Source organism: Bufo gargarizans, chromosome 3 (assembly GCF_014858855.1).
Source record: "Bufo gargarizans isolate SCDJY-AF-19 chromosome 3, ASM1485885v1, whole genome shotgun sequence".
In the NCBI taxonomy this organism is placed as follows: Eukaryota; Metazoa; Chordata; class Amphibia; order Anura; family Bufonidae; genus Bufo; species Bufo gargarizans.
The window spans coordinates 286,696,128-286,717,380 of NC_058082.1; the positions used below are offsets into that span (position 1 = coordinate 286,696,128).

At 47.3% G+C, this 21,253-nt stretch overlaps 1 protein-coding gene across 2 annotated transcripts in view; it reads right to left on the minus strand.

The window, feature by feature from the left end:
• Window positions 1-21,253, minus strand: part of USP32 (ubiquitin specific peptidase 32) — a 240,770-nt gene that overhangs the window by 126,714 nt on the left and 92,803 nt on the right. The gene's annotated exons all lie outside the window — the stretch shown is intronic.

Genomic DNA, 21,253 nt, shown 5'->3' on the forward strand with positions numbered 1-21,253 from the left:
CTCAAACAGCTGATCGGCGGAGGTCCCAGGTGTAGGACCCCCACCAATCAGATACTGATGACCTGTCCAGAAGGTAGGTCATCAATATAAAAATCCCGGGAAAACCCCTTTTATAATGTAAACTGTTGCTTCAATTAGCTGAAAAAGTAGTTTGAACACCTATGTAAATGGTTTGTTCGGAGCACTTATGGTGGGCCCTTTACCCTGGGTGCACCCTTGTTTCTTCTCTCTGTTCACTAAGACCCTGATATCCTTCGCTGATTGACAGATTCAGGCTTCTGAGAACTACTCTTGCTTGGCCTGGTAATCACACTCATGCGTCAAATTTTCGGCACATGTGCAGTACACCACTTCTCTCAAAGCAGTGTGACACTAGGTTTAGTTTCATAAGCAAAAATAAGGTGGGAGGCGCCCGAATAAAAAAAAAAAAAAAAGTCCTGGCTGACCACTTTTCAGCGGGCTCATCACTATCATTTAAGCAGAGAGGATCATAAGATAATATAACGCATCTCCATTACAAAGGAGGAGGCAGATAACACAGGGGAAAGACAAGTGTGATGGAACTAGCTGGACTGTAGAAAAGGTGACCATTTATTGAGCTGAAGCTCCATTCTGGCTAAGGGTCCATTCACACATCCGCAAAATAGGTCCGCCGCATCCATTCCACAATTATGCGGAACAGGTGCGGACCCATTCATTTTCAATGGGGCCAGAATGTGCTGTCCGGATCCGCAAAAAAATAGAACGTCCTATTATTTTCCGTAATTGCAGACAAGAAAAGGCATTTTCTATGAGAGTGCAAAAAAATGCAGAACGCACATTGACGGTGTCTGTGTTTTGTGGATCCGCAAAACACATACGGACGTGTGAATGGACCCTTAAAGTGGAGGCTGCCTCTATGATGTTCATATGTCATATACCCACATTTGCTTTGGACTGTTGTGCCTGGTTTACACGGTCTGAGGAGCGGACGATTCAGGCGCGGGAAGGAGACAACTGTATGCTCATTCAGAAACCCGGAAACAATAATTTACTTGCTTGTATGAATGACAGTTACACCCGATGAATGAGCGTTTTGCTCGCTTGTTGGGTGATCTGCGGCACCATTAGACGGGCAGATATTATTGGGAATGAGTGTTTGTAGGAACGTTTCTCCCCGATAATCTGCCCGACAATTAGGCCATTAGTTTTAGTAAAACCCTACAGGACTAGGGACAATCACCCCTGCAGGACCTTGCGATTAATCGATTAGATGACTACTTGTTAGTGATTTTGCGCACATGAAGAAGGCTTAATAGTCCAAACTTTATTTGCTGGGCTACCAAAATATTCTTTGTGCGTTTTTCTGATTCATAGGACTGTTTTAACATTTTTTAAGAGACTCTTTTTTTTCTGTTTTAATTTTACTAGCGTTAGGGCATACAAAAGGAAATAAAAGTCAGTTTAGAGTTCTTTATTCTTTTAATTCACAAGCCGACATTAAAATATAGTACAGAAATAGGCTCCCTATTTTGTGTTTGAAATGTAGTATGTATAGTCTGGGTGCCGCTATGGCGTGGGTGACATTTCTTATTTTCTTTATTTGTAATATATATCATTTTATACATTTTTATCATAATATCCATGAGTTATCTTTTTTTTTTTTTTTTTTTTTTTTTTATCATCTTGCAGATTTCCACTGAAACGGGAGAATCCACAGGAGCCCCAATCAGAGGGTAAAACAGCTTCCTGTCACTGGCAGAGCAGAATTGGGTCTGCCAAGGCCTAGCAGCTCTGCCATCATACAAGAGCACTTATTGAGTAATATATAGTCTGGAAAAGAGAAGACAGAAGCAGTTATAAACCAATTTTATCTCCTAGGTGTCTCGGCCAGCCGGGCACCTGACTTGCTCCTGTTGGTTGCAGAAACTCTGCTTTCATATAAGTTTAAAACATATGACTACAATTCTGCTGTTTCTCTACATGTAAATATAAAATTATAATTCATTCCCACTCATTAGACGATCCTGCTTAGCATGTCTGACACATAGACGACAGACAAATTAGTCTGCTATTTTAGAAGCGTAGAAGAGATGACATACTGTCAACATTAAAGTCACTGGCTGATAGGAGGCATTAATGGAGTTTCAATTAGAGCATTAAATAAGACTTAAAGGATAACTGTCACATTTAGACCCTAATTTAAATTTTCATATATGTAGTTACTAATAACATGATATTCCAGAATCAGTTACTATTAGACTGACTTACCCCATATTTAATAAGATTCAGCCCTTAGCAACCAGTCTGCATAAAACTGCAATCTCACTATTCAGTTAAGATGGCCGCCACTGCCCTCACCCTGAGCCTATTCCCGCCTGCCCTCACTAGCCAGTAACAATAGCCCCCCTAAAGGGTTAATCTCCTGCAGCACAAAGGGGTCCTCTTACCACATGTTGCTTTCATTTATACACTGAGCAGATGGCAGATCTCCCTTCCCTGGTCTGCGCTGCTTCGACTCTGCATCCTCCAGCTCTGCTGAGTGAGGGAGCGTCTGCCAAGCGCAGGGACAGGGAGAAGTGCACACAGCCCAGGCACTGTTATCAGGTGCTGGGGAGGACCTGGCTTTAATCATTTACTTACAGTCCCTGGCTGTCAGTAATGTAACCCTTGCACGCTGCAGACCCTGCATAGCAACCTGATTTTAAGCACAGGTAAAAGTAGGCAGTACAGGGAACAAAACTGTGGAATTAAGGGGTAATTGAGTACACAGTGAAAAGTTGAAATAGGGCCACCAAGGAGATATTAATCACCACAATCCAATACTCCCCAAAAAATATACGACACATACTTTAAAGTAGGGGTATATGTGACGGTGAAAACATGGCTGAAAATCGGACTAACATGCGATAGTAAACGGTAATAAAATACTCTCATTGGCGCCACTAGTCAGGGAAGTGCTGCAAAGACGTAGCGGTACCATCATCGCAATAAAAAACAGCCAACGCTAAAGTATGTCTTATTGTCTTGCACAAACAACCCAAATGCAATGCTACATTCTAATAACTGGGATAAAAAAACCAGCAACATTAATTAAGAAGACTCATAGCTTATAATGATAGTAAACGGTTGTACAACTGTACCTGCAAAATTGTGTAGGCACTAATATGATTAGTACTAATTTTAAAACCACACGTGGACGTGGTTTTTGGCCAAGTGCTGATGCCACTATATGTGTCCTCACCCTGATGCCGCTATATGTGTCCTCACCCTTACAGTCTATAGGGGATGATTATTTGCTCTTTAGTTACCTCATTAGGGTGGTGCTGCAATCTGGAACTACAGTTTAGCCACAGTGTCTAGTTTGTGGTAGTCTGAGAAATGATGGCTTGTCAACTGTCAGAGCATCTCCAAAATCAGGTGCTCATAGCAAGCAGTGTGGTCACAGCAAAAGTGGTTTAAGCAAGGACAACAAATAAACCACCAATAGTTGCAAGCTGACTGCTGTCAATTGCCAAATGTGCCTCCAATGGGCATGTGAACATCAGAACTAGATCATGGAGCATTATAAGAAGGTCACCTAGTTTGATGAATCACATCTTCTTTTGCATCATGTGTACGGCATGTTTGTCCCTTACTTGGAGAAGATGTACTATGGGAAGAAGGCAAGCAGCCTTAGCTTGTGTGATACCTTGGGCAATGTTCTGCTGGGAAACCTTGGGTCCTAGCATTCATGTGGATGTTACTTTGACAAGCACCACCTACCTAAACACACTCTGGGTGTGGGAGCTATGACCATCATCAATTGATCTATGGATCTTGTGCTATCTGCCGACATCTTTATAGCAGAGGCAAAGTAATGAAGTCAGTGATATTGACTACTTAGTGACTACTAATAAGCCTTTTTACTGAAGTAAACAGAGGGGATTTTAACTAAACAACTGGCTTTAATCAATCATTACACGTATCCAAAATGGTGCATTAAAAACTATAACTTGTCCTCCAAAAAATAAGACCTCATACAGGTATATTGATGAAAAAACAAAAAAGTTATAGTTCTTGGAAATGCGATTTTTTTTTAAAATGTGTGTGGTACTAAGGAGTTAATGAGAGGATTGTGAGCTCTACAGAACAGGGAATGTCAGTCTATTATGAAGTTCAGTGGCCAGCAGGAAAAGTGCAGGATTTCAGAATTCATTTTTTTAGCTACTATACATGATAATGACATGGAAAAAACTTAAAGGGCATCTGTCTGGCAAGCTGCGAGAAGGCTGTGGCGCTCAGAGGAGCGCCAGTGCCTTCTCAAGCAGCAGATTGGCTAGGATCCTGGGTGTTGCACCCCCAACGATCAGATACTGATGACGTATCCTGAGAATAGGTCATCTGTATTAAACCCATTTAAACGTTATTGTACTTTTTGTCCCCACAGGACTCCTGAAGGAGTGCATATTTCTTCATTTCTATAATCTTTATAAATATATAATATTTCAATCCATTATTGCCTGTTGGAGTTTAGGGCTGCAACGATTAATCGATGTAATCTATTATATTCGATAACTGGATTCGTTGTCGACGAATCCAGTTATCGAATAATCGCCGATTCGTTGCTATGCGGGCGGGCGGTCCCTGCATCTTTATTTTACCTTTTTACAATGACGCTCCTGTAACAGCCAGGCAGAGCGGACGGCGGCGTAACGTCACTCACTCACGTGACACGCCTGCTCCGCCTCCTTCATTCATGAGGTGGGCGGAGCAGGTGCGTCACGTGAGTGAGTGACGTTACGCCGCCGTCCGCTCTGCCTGGCTGTTACAGGAGCGTCATTGTAAAAAGGTAAAATAAAGATGCAGACGGTGATTAGTCCGACTTATAAGCGCCGGGGCTGTTATGGGGAGGGGGGGAGGATCTGTCTATGGCACTGCTATGGGGAGGGGGGTCTGTGTATAGCACTGCTATGGGGAGGGGGGAGGATCTGTCTATGGCACTGCTATGGGGAGGGGGGGTCTGTGTATAGCACTGCTATGGGGAGGAGGGGGGGTCTGTGTATGGCACTGCTATGGGAAGGGGGACTTGTGCACTGTTATGAGGAAAGGGATCTGTGCACTGTTATGCCCATAACAGTGCACATATCCCCCTCTCCATAACAGCGCCACCCACAGATCCCCCTCTCCATAACTGCGCCACCCACAGATCCCCCTCTCCATAACTGCGCCACCCACAGATCCCCTCTCCATAACTACGCCGTCCACAGATCCCCCTCTCCATAACTGCGCCATCCACAGATCCCCCTCTCCATAACTGCGCCATCCACAGATCCCCCTCTCCATAACTACGCCACCCACAGATCCCCCTCTCCATAACTACGCCACCCACAGATCCCCCTCTCCATAACTGCGCCGTCCACAGATCCCCCTCTCCATAACTGCGCCACCCACAGATCCCCCTCTCCATAACTGCGCCGTCCACAGATCCCCCTCTCCATAACTACGCCACCCACAGATCCCCCTCTCCATAACTACGCCACCCACAGATCCCCCTCTCCATAACTGCGCCGTCCACAGATCCCCCATAACTGCCGTCCACAGATCCCCCATAAGTGTCGTCCACAGATCCCCCATAAGTGTCGTCCACAGATCCCCCATAAGTGTCGTCCACAGATCCCCCATAAGTGTCGTCCACAGATCCCCCATAAGTGTCGTCCACAGATCCCCCATAAGTGTCGTCCACAGATCCCCCATAAGTGTCGTCCACAGATCCCCCATAAGTGTCGTCCACAGATCCCCCATAAGTGTCGTCCACAGATCCCCCATAAGTGTCGTCCACAGATCCCCCATAAGTGTCGTCCACAGATCCCCCATAAGTGTCGTCCACAGATCCCCCATAAGTGTCGTCCACAGATCCCCCATAAGTGTCGTCCACAGATCCCCCATAAGTGTCGTCCACAGATCCCCCATAAGTGTCGTCCACAGATCCCCCATAATAGTGTCGTCCACAAATCCCCCATAATAGTGTCGTCCACAATTTGTTTTAATATGGCCTTTGAACATATTTTTTCAAGTAAGATCATATAAACCTCTGTTTTGTAATTTTGTCGTTTTTGCCGATTAATCAATTAATCGTAGAAATTAATCGGCAACTAATCGATTATTCAAATAATCGTTAGCTGCAGCCCTATTGGAGTTACACTGACAAACTATTAGACTATGCTTCTGGCATGGCCTAATGGGCAGCTACATGTGGCAAACCTGGGAACATTTGTTAGCCGCTCTCTGCCATAGTAAAGCACTGGCAGCGCCCACTCTCTGTCAGAGAGCTCATATTGCTATTGACCCATGTCTATGGGCTGTATGTAGTACTGCAAATTAGCCCTATTTAGTTGAAAAAGGCCATGAACAAGAGGGGCCCCTTTTTTGGAGGAAAGCATCTATGTTTTTCTAAAAAGATAAAGCCCCTAAAACCAAACAAGTAAACACAAAGTTGAAGTGGTTTTGAAGAAAAGGGAAGAAGCACCACTAGAGGCTATGTTCCATAGCAAAGACACAGAATCCAATGCCATACAGTTAAATACTGTGTATACAGAGCTTTAGCTGCCTTTTGGATTAAAGGTTGTGATTCCCTATTCATCTCTTCACTCCTTTGATCATTCAGATTAAAGGAACAATGCACAACTCAATAAAAATACATACGAACAGTATACCAGCTAAACAAGCTAACCTTTCATCATCAGGCTAAAGTAGCCCGTTGCAACAACAGATTCAATTGGCTACGTTATAAATTACGGTATTAGGTGTTCAGTGGTCCTTGAAATTAAAGAGCGCAGAATAAAGATTTGGCATTACTAGGTGACGATTACATTCTCTATTAACAAAATGCAGATCAAGATGTGCACTGTCCTCCACAATGATTTCCAATGTTAATCTGCTGGAAGAAACAGCCTGGAAAAGCCATTGAGGTTCAATGTACAATGATATACAAAGCTTAAAAATCCATATGCATGGACAAGATGGAAAACTGTGCTTGTTCTCCGCTCTAAATGCTAAGCAGTAACCTGCTATCATTTTAACCCAAATTATTTCGCCATTCTATGTTGTTCTAGGTGGCCGAAGATTAATGTATTCAAGTAGAAGGCCTGAATCATGAAAATTGTAAGTAAATACAAAGTCTAAAAACACACTTCTATGCAGGGACTTGAAGAGTAACCTGTAAGAGTACATTCACACAAAGGCCATTAAAAACACACACGCAGTCAGTTTTTTATGGCCATTTCACATCAGTGTGTGCATCCATTTTCTGTCTGTTTATCCATTTTTAATAAGTTTTTCATCCGTTTTTAATGGCCATTAAAATGAATGAATTTAATGGTTTCATTTTTTTTTTTTAAATATCCAAACCACTGCAGTGCCCTCACAGTACACATAATGCCCCCCATAGTACCTCTTGGACAGGAAATGGCCCCCATAGTACCCCTTAATATCATTAATGCCCTCATCAGTGCCCCTTAGTATGATTAATGGTCCGCATAGAGGCCACTAGTATGATTAATGCCTCCAATAGTGCCCCTTAGCAAACTTAATGGCCCCCATAGTGCCCTCCAGTATGATTAATGGACCCATTAGTGCCCCACAGTATGATTAATAGCTCCCAGTAAGAATAAGGGCCTTTCAGGGGTTAAAAAAAAAAAAAAAATTCCTCTTCCACCTGCATGTGCAAGGACACTTATTCCTCACTGCAGGCAGCAGGACCTGACGCTCCCAGAATGATCATGTGACGTCACAACGCTGGGAGAATCAGGTCCTGCTGTCTTCAGTGAGGACAGAGTGTCCATGCGCCTGCAAGTGGAAGTGGAATTATTTTAACTCCTGAAAGGCCCTTTGTACAAGTTTTTAACGATCGTTAGACGCGTACATGGTGTGTCCCTGCACAGTCTGATGCTATCCAATTAGTGCTGTCATTGTCATTTTTTACTTGACCAGGAGAGATGCTTTAAAAACTGACTACAGATTATAAGGCTATGTTCAGCAACTAAATTATCATCCGGATAGGTCATCAATATCAGATTGGCGGGGGTCCGACTCCCTGCACCCCTGCCAATCAGCTGTTTGAAGAGTAGACAGAGCTCAAGAGATTGGGATGGCAGAGCTGAAATGACACTGCTCCACAAATGCAATGTCGACGGCGAGCAGGTAAACGGTAAAGAAAACGAAGCGCTCCCAGAAGCATTGCGTTCTCTTTGAACAGCTGATCGGCAGGGGTGCCAGAAGTCAGACTCACGCCGGTCTGATACTGTTGACCCATCCTGCGGAAAGGTCATTAATACGAGAAATCCAGACAACCGCTTTAGCCCTAAGATGAGGGTCTGTCATTTCTATCTCCAAGGGTGCACGTGGTATGCCCTACATCAGAGTGGAAACATTTCTCAGTTTTACATTAAATCACTCAGGCAAAATGTACAACGTTGGCTAACTAAGGTTAAAGCTGCCAAGTTACAGTAGGATACACCGCAGGAGTACAGACTACCCATCTGACAAGTAAAACATTCATGAACATAGGTAGATTTTATTATATACCCAGAGAGGAACATTCATTGGTAATGAGGGCTATAAATTCAAATCCATTCTATTATTCAGATTTTATAAAAATTGCACTACAAATTGTATATAATGTATTACTATACTTAGTAAAGCATTAAAATGCATAGACTAGAAGTAAAATATATTTTTTATGCTAACAATCATCAAAAGATATAGATAATTAAAAAGTTTGCACTATACAAACTGTATTACATTTTATCACAGCTTCATCTATCCTTTCTTATGCAAAAGTAAAACCCCAAAAATCTTGTAATCATTCAAGGGATCATAAAACAGAAGTAAAAAAGTACAGTAAATAACATCTGTATTTGTGACAACTTCACACACCATTTATATTTGGTGGTCAACTTAAAGTGGTTGTCCAGCTTTGAAGCAATTTTCTGCAGCCTCCCCTTCTCGGCATGCTCCCAGATGCTTGGTTACAGCTCCTTTGGTTTGAACAATCCGGTTCCCTGCTTGTCAACCATCTGGAGTAGACAAGGGTCACATGCCAATTGAGGGATACGTCACTGCCACAACCTGTTATTGGCTGCAGCAGCACATGCGACTCCTGTCCACCTCGGAAGCTGACAATCAGGGAACTGAAGTGCAGTCAACTAAAACAGTTGGAACAAAGTGGCGGGGAGCAGGTAAGTGTGCATCCCTCCACAGATCCGGTGGGGAGGGGTGGAAGCTGCTGAAAATTATTTCAAAAGTTGGACAACCCCTTTAAGCTGATTCAAAAAGGTTTAACACTTAAAGTGTTTAACGATGCTGTACCCTGAAGATTTTGGACCTCCATCATGCTCAGTTACCTACCAGAAGACCTCATAGAAGGTACAAACAGAACAAGATAGGCCACCAAGCAACGGGAAAACTATGTCCTCAATGTTCTTTTCTTCAGTGAGTATAAAGTTCAATGACTAATCAGAAGGGTTCATGAGGACTGCCAAGCGTTATTCGCTGGTGTGGGTCACAAAGCACCCACACTGAAGGTACACTCAAGGCATAGAGGAAGAGTAGTAGGAACATGTATGAAAATAGTGGCAAGTACAATAATTAAAAGAGTATTCTTGCCAGAAGCAATTATTGCTTGTGCACTGGATATCCTCATCTGTGCCATACAATTTCAATGGTGCCACAGGGAGCATGCTTGACCACTACTGCATTCAAACTCCTCCTACTGGGAGTCCCAGTTATCACCTACACAGTACATAATAGCTACAGGCAGGAATACACTTTTACAGTGGCTGCTATCTCTGTTGTGAGGCTTCTGAAAAAGATGCCAGTACACCATATGGAGACAGTCCTGGCCCCTTAAGGGTTCTTTCACATATGTCCGTCAATCCGGCTCAGTTTGCCATTGGCGTGCTGCAGAAATGCCAAATGGACACTGAAGCTAGAACTGATCCTGATTTTCTATGGTTCATATAATTCGATGTCAAATACCACTAGACAGAAAAAAACGCTGCATTCTACATTTTTTGTCGGCCACCGTCGGTCTATAAGTGCGACACGCACATACACATAGATCAGTTGTGTCTGGCTCCACAATCAATGTATGTGCACCCAGCCAAACTTAGGCTACAAAAAGTATATCTTATGCTGAAAACCATAGGACACTCCTAGATCTGGTCATACATTACAATAGGTTTCGGGACCCTTGGTTGAAGAAGTCCCAACCCAATCTTGCACTAAAGAAAATTTGCAGTTTTATTTTTTATTCCATAAAACATTAATTGTAACTGAGATAGAAAACTAATTATTAGCAAAAATAATAACTGTGTGCATAGATGTGTGGCTATGTGTACATGTGACATGCATAGAGAAAAATAATCAAAAGGCAAAAAAAAATGGGACCAATTGAACTTCTCTAAGAAAACAATTATTAACACGCACAATATAGCACCTAAATGTTACTGACTTGTTAAAAATTTCCCAGGCCATTCTTGTAATAAATGTAACCAAAAGTAACAAGATGCAAACCATTTCTGTTTTATCACTGAAGTTTGGCCAAATCCGTACTTGAAATGACAAGACAATTTAAAAAGGAGTCACCTACCTATAGGGGCGATTCTTTTTGGTTCACAACAGTAGAGATATACCATGCTCCATACTTTTTAATAAAGGTGGAAACTGTAAGACACACCCTAAATTAAAGCCAGCAACGCACATACACTAAGTAGACATACAAAAAAAAGGAAAAAAAGGAATTCTGTCCACTCGAGCGGCATTTTCTTCATCGTCTGGTCACTTTCACACCACAAAAACAGCAACTGACATGTCCGTAATCTCAAAGAATATTAAGAATCTACTTAGCGTGACGTAGAGTGACAGGAGGAGATAAGAAGATAATATGGGAGATAGATTCGGACTAAGCCACACTAGAAGGATAGCTGATTAGCCCCGTGATTAGGAAAAGACTGCAACCCCCACCTTTTCATTATCTAAATCGCAGGGCTATTATAGAGCACACATTGTTTGCTGGGTAATCTAGACTTAGCAAAAATGCCTGCTGTAAGGTCTCCACAGAAATGCCTAATTGTCATTCATTCTGGAAAGTGGAAACGTAGACCGCATTAGACGCTGCTAACACAAATACTGTTGGGGTATGTCCACACAGACCAGAAATACTGCAGGTTTTCCATCTGGAACTGTGCATAGAATATCTGCAGCGAATTACAGAACCAGAAACGTGGACGACTTCTGCATAAATCTGGAAATTGACCTGAGATTTTTAAAATCTGCCAATTTCGGAGGCAGATTGAGTACAGGCTGCTTGGATTTCAAGAAGAAAATCCGCTATCAAACCCAAGTCTTGTTAATCCATATCAAAATCCACTGCAGAATAAATCCGCAGGTGTGGACAACAGTCTAAAGTAATATAAAAAATACAAAAAACAGTATAATTACCTACCAATCCCCTGGCACTACCATCTTGATACTTCCATGGTCTCCCACAAATTTATATCTCCCAGCCTCCAGCACTGACATGGCAGCCACACTTAACCACAGGCTGCAGCAGTTACATATGATGATATATAATCATTGAAGGTGGAGAAGCAGAGACTGGTAGGAGGCTATGGAAATGTCACCACAGGAATCCAGGGGATCGGTGGGAGTAGTATATGGCTTTTCACAAAACGGTGACATTTAACACCTCGAAGTCACTGACACTGTGACAGGTAACCACTGTCTCTGTGGTAGACTGCTGAGGACAGTGATTGGCTGCACCGGTTATGTACTGTGTACCAGCATGTCACTCCTGCTTGTAAAAAAGAGAAGGGTGCTGGAGAAAGGATTGAGTATAATATGATTGTGTCTTAAAGGAAACCTGTCACCAGTTTTATGGTGTCCTAACTAAGGGCAACATAAATAAGTGACTGATTCTCTTAGCAAAATGCTGGGTCACTTTCTTTAATTGACCCAGTCAATCTGCCAATATCTTGCATTTAAAAGCTCCAGCTCATAATGATGAGTCATGAATATTCATGAGCTCCTGACTCTCCCTGCCCACCTGCTGCTGAGTGACAGTTTGTTTCCATAGGAATCAGCAGCAGGTGGGCAGGGGAGTGGCTATAGCTCTGAATTAAATATACGCTGGACTCGCTGACATTATGCTGGACTCAAATCAGTTCATTAGCATGCGGCATCTTTGTGTGTATATTATGAGGTAACCATCTGTCACACCAGTAAGTGAATACATCTAAGGCACTTTTTAGTAGTTAATGATTGTATATAATTAGTTAGATTATAATCAAATATCCACATGACCGGTTCCCTTTAAGCTATCTCTGGATGAATGGAGCGGCTGCATGCATGCACGCACAACCAGCCATTCCATTCATTTTAGGGTAGCTGCAGGGGGGCACGGGGCCCCCCTCTCGGGATTAGTGTGAGTCTTACAACCGGATTACCCCTTTAACACAACATTAGTATTTTGGTGCCCATACACCTCCAACAGCGGTCGGTAGAACAATCATTTGGCTGGCCAAAATCCCTTGCCAACTCCCCCATACACGCTCTGTCCTGCATGTAGGTGCTTTCAATGGGGAGAGAGGAGAAAGCCGCTGCCAGGCACCTCTGGAATTTGCCCAACTATTCTCTATCCTGTAGGGGATGAGATGGGAGCTCCGCGGATACATTAGACTATCGGCCGGTCCTGCCATCAATATACATTTATTTACCCTTCATATAGACTGTACAAGCATTACTGCAGAAGCGTGGGGGAGCGTGATGCAGGGATTCATAGAACACCTTCATCAACACCTGGATGCCTCTTTTTTTATTCATGATTTTGGATTCTTAATGTTTTTTTGTTATTTACAATAAGCACAGATTAAAGGGATTCTGTCACCAGGATTAACGATATGTAGATATTTATATGTTCCCATTAGTCTTCATGCAGTGTTTACAATGATCCCACTGTTTATGCTCTGTGTGCCTTATATTCTTATAAAAAGCTCTTATTCATATGTAAATCACCTCTGTCAGGAGCCCAAGGGGTTGTCCCACGATCTCCTGGAGCCCAGCCGCGCCCATCGATCCGGAGCCCAGCACCACCTACCACTTAATTTATTCACTCCACTATCCCTGACGTCAGTTCTTCTCAGTGCTGTAATCTCACGCAGAGGGAGCAGGCGCATGCGCAGCTGACTCGTCGAAGCCGGTGCCAGTAGTCCGCACAGGTGCAGACTACAGTGTCCACTGCGCCTGCACGAGATTATGGAGCAGAGATTACATGACGTCAGGATAGTGCAGTGAATAAATTAAGTGGTAGGTGGTGCTGGGCTCCGGATCGATGGGCGCGGCTGGGCTCCAGGAGATCGTGGGACAACCCCTTGGGCTCCTGACAGAGGGGATTTACATATGAATAAGATTGCTTTTTATAAGAATATAAGGCACACAGAGCATAAACAGTGGGATCATTGTACACACTGCATGAAGACTAATGGGCACATATAAATATCTACATATCGTTAATCCTGGTGACAGAATCCCTTTAAGGATATTTCATAAAAGACATCTAAACGCTACAGCACTTATCTCCTCTCCTTGCTAAAAATGCACAGTTCAATTACATCTGTTAATAATTAATGGATTTTTGGATGCAGTTCTCTTAAGATATTCTAAACGTATAAAGTTAAATGGAAAAATAAAGTTGTCAGGTGTTTTATGGACTGGGAAGATGCCAAGGCTGGCAAGGAGGGCAGTAATCGAATGCCAATTTTGCCACTAGCAAAAACATGCTGTGTCCAGGCCTGCTGGGGAGTCTTCTGTAGAACCCTTTCCAGCTTTAAAGTATTCTAACAACTTGTTTTATGATATCTGAAGGAAATGTTCCACCAAAAGGTTTTTCTGCCAGTTAAAACCAGATAGTAACCCATATCGTTTTTTTCTATTTTCTGGTTGCAGAATTTTTATTCTATTTACTGAACAGGATTATGGAGACAGGTTGTCACCTCCAAAAACCATCCCAAGCCACCAGCAGTACCTGAGAGTAGTAAGCAGTGTGTTTCTGACGATCATTTTCTTTCTGAAGGCAGAGGCAGCAAAAGCTCTGAAAACGCTCCTTTATCCCCTGCCGGTGCGATTTTCCAGTCAGGCTTGAAGTCAAGGGGGCAGCGGCCTCCGGGCTTCAAGTCAAGGTAACTGTGCCTGCTTCCCTGCCCCTTCGCTGTGACTGACAGCTGGCAGTTCAGCAAAGCCAGCCAAACTGCCGGCTGTCAGTCACAGCTAAGGGGGCAGGGAAGGAGGCACATTTACCTTGACTTGAAGCAAGGGGGCCGCTGCCCCCTTGACTTCAAGCCTGACTGGAAAATCGCACCGGCAAGGGATAAAGGAACGCTTTCAGAGCTTTTGCTGCCTCCAGAAAGAAACTGGCCAATTTTGCAGGTGATTGTTGGGAAGAAAGCATTCTTTCCCGACAATCGCCTGCTCATCAGCGACGGAGAAAGCTGCATTTACATGCAGTGATCTCGTCCACAGTATAAGGAGGCGCAATCGCTAATGCGATCATTTGTCCCCATACAGAATCATTGTTTGCCGGCAGCAGCGGCTATTTACAGAGCGCGATCTGCTACCGGCCAACAATAATTCGGGGGTCCGCATGAATTATGTGATAACTCATTTATCTGATAATCGGCGGCACCTTTACAGCGCCATATAATCACTAACGAGCGTTCCTATGAACGCTTGTTAGCAATCATCTGGCCGTGTAAAGGGCCCTTTTCAAAGCATTATAAAAAAAATGGCTTTGTGGCAGCGCCAAGTGGCACCCATTATTAGACTTAGTGGCCAGTGCGAAAACTGCAGGACTGGGTTTTGTTTAAATATAGATAGTGACATGGAAAATTAAAATAAAACATTACTAAAAATTCTTTAAAAATATGTTAACTATAAAAACGTAATTTAAAACATTTCCTTTAAAGGGGAGTATGTCACCTCTAAAATCAGTTACAAAGTAAGCATACTGCCATGTAGTGTAGGTGCCTAAAAGCATAACCATACCTTTCTTGTGAAAATCCCGTCCTGTGAGCCTGAGAAATGTTTCTTTATGCAAATAGGAGTTTCAATGCACAGTGGGCAGGGCCACTCCATTTGGTGTACCATCGCTCTGCTAGCAATGCCACCCAGTGCCCTCCCTTTTTGTTTGATTGATAGTCCCGAGATTCAAAAAGCTGGTCAGGATGACACAGGAGAAAGCCAGGTGCACCGAACGGAGCCGCCCCACTCGTGGTGCACCAAAACTCTAATTTGCATAAAAATTAAAAGAAGCGTTTCACAGGATTAGAGAATGGATATTCAAAAGATTAGGGTATCATTTGGCATACCTACCATACATGGTGGTATGCTAACTTTGAAACTGATCCTGGAGGTGACAGAGCCCCTTTAACTTTGAAAATGTGTGTTTTAGGAACAGGTTACAAGGAAAAAAGGAGATTTTTGTATAACTTACCAGTTAAATCTCTTTCTCGCTCTTCCTTGGGGGACACAGACCTTGGGTATAGCTCAGCTCCCTAGGAGGCGTGACACTAAGTAAAACTGTTAAGCCCCTCCTCCATCAGCTATACCCTCAGCCTGGAGATAGAGGCTACCAGTTGCGTGTCCAAGTAGTGAAAGGATAACAACCAATAACGGAAACAACCAGCCAGCAACCCAACGGGGCGCCAGACCATAACCCTGTAACCAAACACAGAAGGGTGGGTGCTGTGTCCCCCAAGGAAGAGCGAGAAAGAGATTTAACTGGTAAGTTATACAAAAATCTCCTTTTCTCGCCCATTTTCCTTGGGGGACACAGACCTTGGGACGTTCAAGAGCAGTCCAAGAAGGGAGGGACCACAAACCCAAGGCGGAACACCACCAGAACATCAGGAAACCGCTGCCTGCAAAACCAGGCGGCCCAAAGCAGCATCCGCTGATGCATGCGTATGCACCCTATAGAACTTTGTGAAAGTGTGCAGAGAGGACCAAGTGGCTGCTTTGCACAACTGTTCAGCCGAGGCCCGATGCCTCTGCGCCCAGGAAGCTCCGACTGCTCTGGTGGAATGAGCAGTGACGCCGAAAGGCGGAGGTCTGCCCTTGGCTCGATAAGCCTCAGACACCGCCAGTTTAATGAAACGGGCAATAGCCACCTTGGAGACCGCCAACCCTCTGCGCGAACCCTCCGGAACCACAAACAGGGAGTCCGTGCGCCGAAAGGACCCGGTGACCTCCAAGTAAATCCTCAACGCCCTGACCACATCCAGACGGTGCAGTTCCCGTTCTCTGGGGTGGGAAGGAGAGGGACAGAGCGACGGAAGGACGATGTCCTCATTGATGTGAAAGGCGGAGACCACCTTTGGCAGGAAAGTCGGGACAGGCCGAAGCACAACCTTATCCTGGTGGAAGATCAGGAAAGGTTCGGAGCAAGAAAGAGCCGCTAACTCCGACACCCGTCGGAGAGACGTGACGGCCACAAGAAAGATGACCTTGCAGGACAGAAGGCGAAGGGAGACCTCCCGTAAAGGCTCGAAGGGGGCTGATTGGAGCGCCGAGAGCACCACATTCAGGTCCCAGGAAGGAACTGGAGGGCGGTACGGCGGAACAGAGTGAGCCACCCCTTGTAAGAAGGTCTTAATTGGCCCTAGAGGGGCCAGGGGACGCTGGAGAAGAATAGACAGCGCCGAAATCTGACCCTTCAGAGAACTGAGGCACAGCCCCAGGTCCAGACCCGACTGGAGGAAGGACAGGATTGTGGGAAGAGAAAACCGGAGAGGTGGGATGCTCCGGGACTCACAGAACCCCAGATAGGACCTCCAAACCCGATAGTAGATCCTAGAGGATACGGGCTTACGAGCCCGGATCATGGTGCGGACTACGTCCGCGGAGAAACCCCGTCGCGTTAAGACGGCGGTCTCAATAGCCACGCCGTCAAACGTAGCGAGCCTAAATGCTCGTGGAAGATCGGTCCCTGAGAGAGAAGGTCTTCCCTGGAGGGCAGTGGCCACGGTGCGTCTGCCAACAGCAACATTAGGTCGGCGTACCAAGACCGGCGGGGCCAATCCGGGGCGATTAGAATCGCGGGGACGCCCTCTACCGCGATCCTCCGAAGAACCCGTGGCAGGAGGGGAAAAGGAGGAAAGACGTACAGAAGGGAGAATTCGCGCCACGGAAGGACGAGCGCGTCGGCGCTGTATGCCTTCGGGTCCCGTGCCCTGGCCAGGTATAGGGGGACCTTGTGGTTGAATTTGGAGGCCATGAGGTCCACGTCGGGGCGACCCCAGCGAAGACAAAGGGCTTCGAACACCTCTGGGTGCAGGGACCATTCTCCCGGGTCGATGGTGGACCGGCTGAGGAAATCCGCCGCCCAGTTGTCCACCCCCGGGATGTAAATCGCAGATAAGGCCGGCACGTGCGTCTCCGCCCAGAGGAGAATGAGGGTCACCTCTTGCATCGCTGAAAGTGCCTCCCTGATGGTTTATGTATGCCACAGCCGTGGCATTGTCCGATTGGATCCGAACAGGGTGGCCCCTCAGCAGATGGGTCCAGTGTCTGAGGGACAGAAGAATCGCCCTCAGTTCCAGAATATTGATTGGAAGTCTGGACTCCGATAGAGACCAAACGCCCTGGACGGACCGGGGAGGGAAACCCCCCCCCCCCCACCCCCGTAAGCTGGCATCTGTGGTAATCACCAGCCAGTTCAGTGGAAGGAAGGACTTCCCCCTTAGAGGGATATGCAACCACCAGCCTCGGGAAGCCCGAGCCAGGGGAGGCAGAAGAAAGGTCCTGTCCAGACTCCTCGGTGATTTGTCCCAGGCCGACAGAATTGCCCTCTGAAAGGTGCGGGATCGGAATTGTGCGAACGGCACCGCTTCGAAACAGGCAACCATCTTTCCCAACAACCGCATGCTGGATCTGAGGGAAGGGCGGTGATGACGGAGGAGACTGCGAACCGACCCGCGAAGGGCCAGACGCTTGTCCGACGGAAGGCGGACCTCCGCCAACTCTGTATCCAGGAGCATCCCCAGGAAGATCAGCCGTCTGGAGGGGGTAAGGGAAGATTTGGGGTGGTTGATAATCCAACCGAACCGCGTCAGGGTCTCCAGAGTGAGTTCCACACTGCGGGATGTCAGAGAAGGAGGGTGCCTTGACCAGGATGTCGTCCAAGTATGGGAGAAGAAAAACACTTCTTGAACGTAGAAGGGCCAAGACAGGGGCCAGGACCTTGGTGAACACTCGAGGAGCCGTCGCCAGACCAAAGGGAAGGGCGACGAATTGGAAGTGATCGTCCCCCACCGCGAAGCGCAGGAAGCGGTGATGACATGGAGCAACCGGAACGTGGAGGTATGCATCCTGAATGTCGATTGAGGCCATGAAATCCCCTCTTTCCAGGGAGGCCACTGCGGACCTGAGAGACTCCATCCGGAATCTCTGCAGTCGGAGAAAACGGTTCAGGCGTTTTAGGTCCAAGATCGGACGCACTGAGCCTTCCTTCTTGGGAACCACAAAGAGGTTCGAGTAGAACCCCCTGAACCTTTCCGTCGGAGGCACGGGGGCGACGACACCCTTGTCCATTAGAGAGTGAATGGCCGCGAAGAAGGCGGCCACTCGTACGGGATCTCGCGGAGGACGGGATCGGAAGAAACGGTCTGGCGGAATGGACGCAAATTCGATTTTGTATCCGCAAGATACAATCTCGAGCGCCCATGCGTCTGAGATGTGGGCCCGCCATACGTTCCTGAATAGGAGAAGGCGGCCCCCCACCCGGGTGGGTGGGGGCGCACCTTCAGGCAGAGGGCTGCTGGCCTGTGGGAGCCCGTGCAGGCTGGGACTTGCGCCAGGTAGGTTGCGTCCGAAAAAACGGCTTCTTGCGTCTATCCTGGGCTGGGCCAGAGGAAGAAGAACTGGCCGCGGGTCTAGACCCGGTGGGCTTGCGAAAGGACCGAAAACGGGACGAACCAGCGCGACCACGGGGGGCGCCCATTGGCCTGGACTGGGGGAGGTGAGTACTCTTCCCACCCGTGGCCTCTGATATAAGTTCGTCCAGACGGGTTCCGAACAGGCGGGAACCCGTGAATGGTAGGCCGGCCAAAGAGCGTTTGGAAGCGGCGTCCGCCGCCCAAACCTTCAGCCAGAGTTCCCTCCTGACAGAAACTGCCAGGGCAGAGGAACGGGCAATGAGGGCACCCGCATCAAGGGAGGCCTCACAGACGAATTTTCCGGCCTGAACAATTAGTTGGGCTAAGGAACGGAGGTCCTGAACAGGGATGTCCGACCCCAACTCCCGTTCCAGTTGCAAACCCCATTCAGAGACCGCTTTGCCAACCCAGGTGGAGGCAAAGACCGGTCTAAGGGCCGAACCAGAGGCAGTAAATATGGCCTTGGAGAGGGATTCCGTACGACGGTCCTCAACAGACTGGAGGGAAGATCCGTCCTGTACAGGAATAGTAGTGCTTTTGGACAGGCGAGCCACGGGAGGATCAACCTTAGGCGGGGATGTCCACGTGGTCACAGAATCCGCTGGAAAGGGATAACAAATGTCCAGCTTTTTGGGTGTAATAAAGCGGACGTTAGGCCGAGTCCAAGCCTTGGATACCACAGAAGAAAAATCAGCGTGTATGGGAAAAACCTTGGAGGCCTGTTTGGGGCGGAGAAAGGACACGCCGGCCTGTTCAGAGCTGGGGGGGTCATCGTGTAGCTGAAAGGTATCACGGATGCTAGTGACAAGATGCCCCACCGCGGACGCCAATTTGGACGGAAGCTCTGAGTCCATGTCCACGTCCGAATCCGCCAGTTCTCCCTCAGAAAGCGTATCCCTTTGAGAGGATAGACTTGACTGAGCTCGCACGCATGGCGGAGAGAGCGAAGCATCTGGAGAAGATGTGCGCTCAACCCTTGAACGTTTCTGAGTATGCCGGGCCCTGGAAGATTCGCTGGGAGGCAGGGAACCAGTGGGGGCGGCAGAAACGGTAGTCCCAGCGGGTGCGACAGGGATTGTGGCAGCCTGCGGGAGAGGCGGTCTATCCACGAGACGGCCCACTACGTGTGTAAGGCTTTCCACCGCCTGAGACAGAGACCTAGCCCAGTCAGGGGGTTCAGAGGCACCGGGGGGCGCAGCGGGAAGCGGGCCCTGCACCGGGGCCTGACATGCAAGGCAATGCGGCTCAGATTGCCCACGCGGAAAAAGTTCCTTACAGGCGGTACAGGCATGGTACCAGGGTTTGGGGGCACCTGTGGGATCTGACATGCTGAAGTGTGGTTGTACTCTAATATAGAGACCACAAAGGGTTATAGCAGCTATGACCAGGAGGGTTAGGAGAGGGTTAACTGTCCTACCAGTGCCTCAGAAGAACGTCAGGAGATGGCCCAGATCAGCAGCAGCAGAGAAGCAGTGAACAGCAGTGAGCAGCAGAGAGCGCCCACAGAAGCCGAGCGATGTACACAGGAGGTTAGAGTCCCCCACCGTGTCCCAGCTTCCTGTCAGGAGTGAGGAAGCGCGGGAAACCTCAGCAGAAAACGCGGGGAACAAGCTCCGCCCCCTCCAGCGCTTGAAATGTCTCCTGTGAAGGAGAACGTAGCTCCGCCCCCAAAATGACGCGCGCGTAAGCCCCGCCCCCTGCCGGGACCGCTAAGCCCCGCCCCCCGTTCTCGGCGGGAAGGGGGAGAGAGAGAAGAGAAAAATGGAGTCAGCCCCGAATGAGGGGGAGGGGAGGGGAGGGGGGGGGAGGGGGGGGAGAAAGATAGCAGCGTGGGGGGGAACGGCGTGGGGGTGCTGAGGATGCTGCTGTGCTGCATTGTCCTGCAGATGAGCGCTCAGAATGAGCGACCACGGGTGCCCCCCTTACCCAGAGGGGTAGATGCTGCAGATAGGGACGGGGTATGGGCTGGAATAGCCATCTCACCGTCCGACGTCTTCACCCTCAGTCCTTTCCAGCAGGGTCGCCCCTTCAGCCACTGGCACCGCAGTGGCAGGAAGCTGGAAGAGGGGTTTGGCGTGCGGGCGACCCCCTAGCTGGCGGGATGTAGGGGAGCCATTGCTGCCCAGATCCTCCTATTGCTTCTGTGGGGGAGGCAGCAGTGCAGATAAGTTGGCACTGGCGCAGCTCAACCCCGGGAGAGCAGAGAGGTCTAATGCGTCTCTGGTATCCCTAGGAAAAAATAAAATAACAAAATTAGAAGAAAAAGTAAAAATAACAAGGAGAAAACAGCCCTGCAGTAGCAGGGA